The following is an 8208-nucleotide window of genomic DNA, read 5'->3' as shown; positions in this document are numbered from 1 at the left end:
GCTATGGTTCTCCACCTGGGTCTGGAACGCCAAATTAGTCCCTCTCCTCGCTGGAAGTCCAAAAAAAAGGCGTGAATTTGACTAAGTGCCTAGGAGCATTTCCCTTTAAGAAGGCCGACGTGCTATGGTTCTCCACCTGGGTCAGGAAAGCAAAATTGTCCCTCTCCTCGCTGGAAGTCCAAAAAAAAGGCGTGAATTTGACTAAGTGCCTAGGAGGATGTCCCTTAAAGAAGGCCGACGTGCTATGGTTCTCCACCTGGGTCTGGAACGCCAAATTAGTCCCTCTCCTCGCTGGAAGTCCAAAAAAAAGGCGTGAATTTGACTAAGTGCCTAGGAGCATTTCCCTTTAAGAAGGCCGACGTGCTATGGTTCTCCACCTGGGTCAGGAAAGCAAAATTGTCCCTCTCCTCGCTGGAAGTCCAAAAAAAAGGCGTGAATTTGACTAAGTGCCTAGGAGCATTTCCCTTTAAGAAGGCCGACGTGCTATGGTTCTCCACCTGGGTCAGGAAAGCAAAATTGTCCCTCTCCTCGCTGGAAGTCCAAAAAAAAGGCGTGAATTTGACTAAGTGCCTAGGAGGATGTCCCTTTAAGAAGGCTGACCTGCTATGGTTCTCCACCCGGGTGCGGAAAGCAAAATTAGTCCCTCTCCTAGCTGGAAGTAGTCAAAAAAAGGCGGAAATTTGACTAAGTGTCATTATTTTAGAGTACCAGGCCTCTATAGAAAAGTTTGGTTTTTTGTCTATGTGTCATCATTTTAGAGTACCAGGCCTCTATAGAAAAGTTTGGTTTTTTGTCTATGTGTCATCATTTTAGAGTACCAGGGCTCTATAGAAAAGTTTGGTAAATTTGACTAAGTGTCTAGGAGCATTTCCCTTTAAGAAGGCCGACGTGCTATGGTTCTCCACCTGGGTCTGGAACGCCAAATTAGTCCCTCTCCTAGCTGGAAGTCCAAAAAAAAAGGCGTGAATTTGACTAAGTGTCTAGGAGGATGTCCCCTTAAGAAGGCCGACGTGCCTTGGTTCTCTACCTGGGTACGGAACACCAAATTAGTCCCTCTCCTAGCTGGAAGTCCAAAAAAAAGGCGTGAATTTGACTAAGTGTCTAGGAGCATTTCCCTTTAAGAAGGCCGACCTGCTATGGTTCTCCACCCGGGTCCGGAACTCAAAATTAGTCCCTCTCCTAGTTGGAAGTCATCAAAAAAAGGCGGAAATTTGACTAAGTGCCATCATTTTAGAGTACCAGGACTATAGCGGGGGAATTGGAGCCCTCTGGTGGACACTCGCTGCAAATGCACCCTGAATTAAAGACATTATTTCCAGTTCTTTTGGGGCCCTATTTTCAGGCGTAAATTTGACTAAGTGTCTAGGGGCATGTCCCTTTAAGAAGGCCGACCTGCTATGGTTCTCCACCTGGGTCTGGAACGCCAAATTAGTCCCTCTCCTCGCTGGAAGTCCAAAAAAAAGGCGTGAATTTGACTAAGTGCCTAGGAGCATTTCCCTTTAAGAAGGCCGACGTGCTATGGTTCTCCACCTGGGTCAGGAAAGCAAAATTGTCCCTCTCCTCGCTGGAAGTCCAAAAAAAAGGCGTGAATTTGACTAAGTGCCTAGGAGCATTTCCCTTTAAGAAGGCCGACGTGCTATGGTTCTCCACCTGGGTCAGGAAAGCAAAATTGTCCCTCTCCTCGCTGGAAGTCCAAAAAAAAGGCGTGAATTTGACTAAGTGCCTAGGAGCATTTCCCTTTAAGAAGGCCGACGTGCTATGGTTCTCCACCTGGGTCAGGAAAGCAAAATTGTCCCTCTCCTCGCTGGAAGTCCAAAAAAAAGGCGTGAATTTGACTAAGTGCCTAGGAGGATGTCCCTTAAAGAAGGCCGACGTGCTATGGTTCTCCACCTGGGTCTGGAACGCCAAATTAGTCCCTCTCCTCGCTGGAAGTCCAAAAAAAAGGCGTGAATTTGACTAAGTGCCTAGGAGCATTTCCCTTTAAGAAGGCCGACGTGCTATGGTTCTCCACCTGGGTCAGGAAAGCAAAATTGTCCCTCTCCTCGCTGGAAGTCCAAAAAAAAGGCGTGAATTTGACTAAGTGCCTAGGAGGATGTCCCTTTAAGAAGGCTGACCTGCTATGGTTCTCCACCCGGGTGCGGAAAGCAAAATTAGTCCCTCTCCTAGCTGGAAGTAGTCAAAAAAAGGCGGAAATTTGACTAAGTGTCATTATTTTAGAGTACCAGGCCTCTATAGAAAAGTTTGGTTTTTTGTCTATGTGTCATCATTTTAGAGTACCAGGCCTCTATAGAAAAGTTTGGTTTTTTGTCTATGTGTCATCATTTTAGAGTACCAGGGCTCTATAGAAAAGTTTGGTAAATTTGACTAAGTGTCTAGGAGCATTTCCCTTTAAGAAGGCCGACGTGCTATGGTTCTCCACCTGGGTCTGGAACGCCAAATTAGTCCCTCTCCTAGCTGGAAGTCCAAAAAAAAAGGCGTGAATTTGACTAAGTGTCTAGGAGGATGTCCCCTTAAGAAGGCCGACGTGCCTTGGTTCTCTACCTGGGTACGGAACACCAAATTAGTCCCTCTCCTAGCTGGAAGTCCAAAAAAAAGGCGTGAATTTGACTAAGTGTCTAGGAGCATTTCCCTTTAAGAAGGCCGACCTGCTATGGTTCTCCACCCGGGTCCGGAACTCAAAATTAGTCCCTCTCCTAGTTGGAAGTCATCAAAAAAAGGCGGAAATTTGACTAAGTGCCATCATTTTAGAGTACCAGGACTATAGCGGGGGAATTGGAGCCCTCTGGTGGACACTCGCTGCAAATGCACCCTGAATTAAAGACATTATTTCCAGTTCTTTTGGGGCCCTATTTTCAGGCGTAAATTTGACTAAGTGTCTAGGGGCATGTCCCTTTAAGAAGGCCGACCTGCTATGGTTCTCCACCTGGGTCTGGAACGCCAAATTAGTCCCTCTCCTCGCTGGAAGTCCAAAAAAAAGGCGTGAATTTGACTAAGTGCCTAGGAGCATTTCCCTTTAAGAAGGCCGACGTGCTATGGTTCTCCACCTGGGTCAGGAAAGCAAAATTGTCCCTCTCCTCGCTGGAAGTCCAAAAAAAAGGCGTGAATTTGACTAAGTGCCTAGGAGCATTTCCCTTTAAGAAGGCCGACGTGCTATGGTTCTCCACCTGGGTCAGGAAAGCAAAATTGTCCCTCTCCTCGCTGGAAGTCCAAAAAAAAGGCGTGAATTTGACTAAGTGCCTAGGAGCATTTCCCTTTAAGAAGGCCGACGTGCTATGGTTCTCCACCTGGGTCAGGAAAGCAAAATTGTCCCTCTCCTCGCTGGAAGTCCAAAAAAAAGGCGTGAATTTGACTAAGTGCCTAGGAGGATGTCCCTTAAAGAAGGCCGACGTGCTATGGTTCTCCACCTGGGTCTGGAACGCCAAATTAGTCCCTCTCCTCGCTGGAAGTCCAAAAAAAAGGCGGAAATTTGACTAAGTGCCTAGGAGGATGTCCCTTTAAGAAGGCCGACGTGCTATGGTTCTCCACCCGGGTCCGGAACTCAAAATTAGTCCCTCTCCTAGTTGGAAGTCATCAAAAAAAGGCGGAAATTTGACTAAGTGCCATCATTTTAGAGTACCAGGACTATAGCTGGGGAATTGGAGCCCTCTGGTGGACACTCGCTGCAAATGCACCCTGAATTAAACACATTATTTCCAGTTCTTTTGGGGCCCTATTTTCAGACGTTGTGGAGCCCTCCAGTGGACTCCCGCCTCCAATGCACCCCCCAAATTAAAGACATCACCCCCCAAACTAAAGACATTATTTCCAGTTCTTTTGGGGGCCTGTTTTCAGCCGGTTTGGCGTATTTCCTTGACGCCGGGGAGTCCTACAGGTGTTCCCGGGGAATGAGAGGCCTTTTGTGGGCCAGAAAGAGTGGGGAACCCTTGGAGCCCCTATTTTCAGACAGTTTGGCTTATTTCGGTGACGCCGGGGCGTCCATCACGTCTTCCCGGGGAATGAGAGGCCTTTTGTGGCCATATGTCAACAAAAGAGTGGGGAAATGGAGCCCTCCGGTGGACTCCCGCTGCAAATGCACCCCCCAAATTAAATACATTAATTCCAGGCCTTTTGGGGCCCTATATTCAGACGGTGTGGAGCCCTCCAGTGGACTCCCGCCTCCAATGCACCCCCATAATTATAGACATCACCCCCCAAATTAAACACATTATTTCCAGTTCTTTTGGGCCTCTATTTTCAGACGGTTTGGCGTATTTCCTTGACGCCGGGGAGTCCTACAGGTGTTCCCGGGGAATGAGAGGCCTTTTGTGGGCCAGAAAGAGTGGGGAACCCTTGGAGCCCCTATTTTCAGACAGTTTGGCTTATTTCGGTGACGCCGGGGCGTCCATCAGGTCTTCCCGGGGAATGAGAGGCCTTTTGTGGCCATATGTCAACAAAAGAGTGGGGAAATGGAGCCCTCCGGTGGACTCCCGCTGCAAATGCACCCCCCAAATTAAATACATTAATTCCAGGCCTTTTGGGGCCCTATTTTCAGACGTTGTGGAGCCCTCCAGTGGACTCCCGCCTCCAATGCACCCCCATAATTATAGACATCACCCCCCCAAATTAAAGACATTATTTCCAGTTCTTTTGGGGCCCTATTTTCAGCCGGTTTGGCGTATTTCCTTGACGCCGGGGAGTCCTACAGGTGTTCCCGGGGAATGAGAGGCCTTTTGTGGGCCAGAAAGAGTGGGGAACCCTTGGAGCCCCTATTTTCAGACAGTTTGCCGTATTTCGGTGACGCCGGGGCGTCCATCAGGTCTTCCCGGGGAATGTGAGGCCTTTCGTGGGCCATATTTTCAGACAGATTGGCCTGTTTCAGTGACGCCGAGGCGTCCATCAGGTCTTCCCGGGGAGTGTGAGGCCTTTTGGGGCCCTATTTTCAGACAGAAAAAAAAGAAAAGTAACCCTTACACTACAAAGGACAGCGGGGAAACGCCCCCCCAGCAAAGTCACAGGGGAAGTGGGGTAGACAAGTGGAGAGTGTCTGGGGAAAAGTCCACAAAATGATCAAAAATCACACACAGGTACGAGTGCCACAAGTCCCGCCGCGTCCCACCCGAGTCCGAGGTGCCCCCCACATGCCCAAAACGCACCCAGCAAAGGCGCACTGTGAGTGGGGAAGAAAAGTTGGAAAAGTGGGCAAAAGTCCCGAATTTGATCCAAAATTATACCCAGGTTCGAGTCCCACAAGTCCCGCCGCGTTCCACCAGGGTTCCAGGGTGCCTGACATGTCCACGACGCACCCAGCAAAGGCGCACTGTGATTGGGAAGAAAAGTTGGAAAAGTGGGCAAAAGTCCGGAAAATGACCAAAAACCACACCCAGGTTAGAGCCCCACACGTCCTGCAGTCGCACCCGAGTCCTGGGATGCCCAACATGTCCAAAAAAATCAAAAAAAGCCCAAAAAATCAAAAAAATCCCCGGGCCGTATCTTGGACGCCGGCGTACCGCGTTCGGCCCTCGTGCCGTAGTTTGGCGACCGATTGTAAAAATTTGCCGCGACCGGCTAGTTTTTTTCCTTGGAGTAAATAGAGAGTAGATCCAGCAGAAAATATGCACTATAAACAAAGAGAGGGAGTTTGGAGGGGGGCAAAAACGCCCTCTTGGAACTTTTGCAGCAGCACACATCAAACTAGCGGGGAGAAGGCATGCATAGCAAAAGGCCACGAAATGATCCAAAATCACACCCAGGTTCGAGTCCCACAAGTCCCGCCGCGTTCCACCAGGGTTCCGGGGTGCCTACAATGTCCAAGACGCACCCAGCAAAGGCGCACTGTGATTGGGAAGAAAAGTCCACAACGCACCCAGCAAAGGCGCACTGTGAGTGGGAAGAAAAGTTGGGAAAGTGGGCAAAAGTCCCGAATTTGGTCCAAAATCACACCCAGGTTCGAGTCCCACAAGTCCCGCCGCGTTCCACCAGGGTTCCGGGGTGCCTACAATGTCCACAACGCACCCAGCAAAGGCGCACTGTGAGTGGGAAGAAAAGTTGGGAAAGTGGGCAAAAGTCCCGAATTTGGTCCAAAATCACACCCAGGTTCGAGTCCCACAAGTCCCGCCGCGTTCCACCAGGGTTCCGGGGTGCCTACAATGTCCACAACGCACCCAGCAAAGGCGCACTGTGATTGGGAAGAAAAGTTGGGAAAGTGGGCAAAAGTCCCGAATTTGGTCCAAAATCACACCCAGGTTCGAGTCCCACAAGTCCCGCCGCGTTCCACCAGTGTCTCGGGGTGCCTACAATGTCCACAACTCACCCAGCAAAGGCGCACTGTGATTGGGAAGAAAAGTTGGGAAAGTGGGCAAAAGTCCCGAATTTGGTCCAAAATCACACCCAGGTTCGAGTCCCACAAGTCCCGCCGCGTTCCACCAGGGTTCCGGGGTGCCTACAATGTCCACAACGCACCCAGCAAAGGCGCACTGTGATTGGGAAGAAAAGTTGGGAAAGTGGGCAAAAGTCCCGAATTTGGTCCAAAATCACACCCAGGTTCGAGTCCCACAAGTCCCGCCGCGTTCCACCAGTGTCTCGGGGTGCCTACAATGTCCACAACTTACCCAGCAAAGGCGCACTGTGAATGGGAAGAAAAGTTGGGAAAGTGGGCAAAAGTCCCGAATTTGGTCCAAAATCACACCCAGGTTCGAGTCCCACAAGTCCCGCCGCGTTCCACCAGTGTCTCGGGGTGCCTACAATGTCCACAACTCACCCAGCAAAGGCGCACTGTGATTGGGAAGAAAAGTTGGGAAAGTGGGCAAAAGTCCCGAATTTGGTCCAAAATCACACCCAGGTTCGAGTCCCACAAGTCCCGCCGCGTTCCACCAGTGTCTCGGGGTGCCTACAATGTCCACAACTTACCCAGCAAAGGCGCACTGTGAATGGGAAGAAAAGTTGGGAAAGTGGGCAAAAGTCCCGAATTTGGTCCAAAATCACACCCAGGTTCGAGTCCCACAAGTCCCGCCGCGTTCCACCAGTGTCTCGGGGTGCCTACAATGTCCACAACTCACCCAGCAAAGGCGCACTGTGATTGGGAAGAAAAGTTGGGAAAGTGGGCAAAAGTCCCGAATTTGGTCCAAAATCACACCCAGGTTCGAGTCCCACAAGTCCCGCCGCGTTCCACCAGGGTTCCGGGGTGCCTGACATGTCCACGACGCACCCAGCAAAGGCGCACTGTGATTGGGAAGAAAAGTTGGGAAAGTGGGCAAAAGTCCCGAATTTGGTCCAAAATCACACCCAGGTTCGAGTCCCACAAGTCCCGCCGCGTTCCACCAGTGTCTCGGGGTGCCTACAATGTCCACAACTTACCCAGCAAAGGCGCACTGTGAATGGGAAGAAAAGTTGGGAAAGTGGGCAAAAGTCCCGAATTTGGTCCAAAATCACACCCAGGTTCGAGTCCCACAAGTCCCGCCGCGTTCCACCAGTGTCTCGGGGTGCCTACAATGTCCACAACTCACCCAGCAAAGGCGCACTGTGATTGGGAAGAAAAGTTGGGAAAGTGGGCAAAAGTCCCGAATTTGGTCCAAAATCACACCCAGGTTCGAGTCCCACAAGTCCCGCCGCGTTCCACCAGGGTTCCGGGGTGCCTGACATGTCCACGACGCACCCAGCAAAGGCGCACTGTGATTGGGAAGAAAAGTTGGGAAAGTGGGCAAAAGTCCCGAATTTGGTCCAAAATCACACCCAGGTTCGAGTCCCACAAGTCCCGCCGCGTTCCACCAGGGTTCCGGGGTGCCTACAATGTCCACAACGCACCCAGCAAGAGCGCACTGTGATTGGGAAGAAAAGTTGGGAAAGTGGGCAAAAGTCCCGAATTTGGTCCAAAATCACACCCAGGTTCGAGTCCCACAAGTCCCGCCGCGTTCCACCAGGGTTCCGGGGTGCCTACAATGTCCACGACGCACCCAGCAAAGGCGCACTGTGATTGGGAAGAAAAGTTGGGAAAGTGGGCAAAAGTCCCGAATTTGGTCCAAAATCACACCCAGGTTCGAGTCCCACAAGTCCCGCCGCGTTCCACCAGGGTTCCGGGGTGCCTACAATGTCCACAACTTACCCAGCAAAGGCGCACTGTGATTGGGAAGAAAAGTTGGGAAAGTGGGCAAAAGTCCCGCATTTGGTCCAAAATCACACCCAGGTTCGAGTCCCACAAGTCCCGCCGCGTTCCACCAGGGTTCCGGGGCGCCT

This window comes from Nerophis lumbriciformis, unplaced genomic scaffold (genome assembly GCF_033978685.3).
Source record: "Nerophis lumbriciformis unplaced genomic scaffold, RoL_Nlum_v2.1 HiC_scaffold_316, whole genome shotgun sequence".
NCBI classification, from domain to species: Eukaryota; Metazoa; Chordata; class Actinopteri; order Syngnathiformes; family Syngnathidae; genus Nerophis; species Nerophis lumbriciformis.
The sequence above is the reverse complement of the archived record's forward strand: the minus strand, read 5'-3'. Positions refer to the sequence as shown.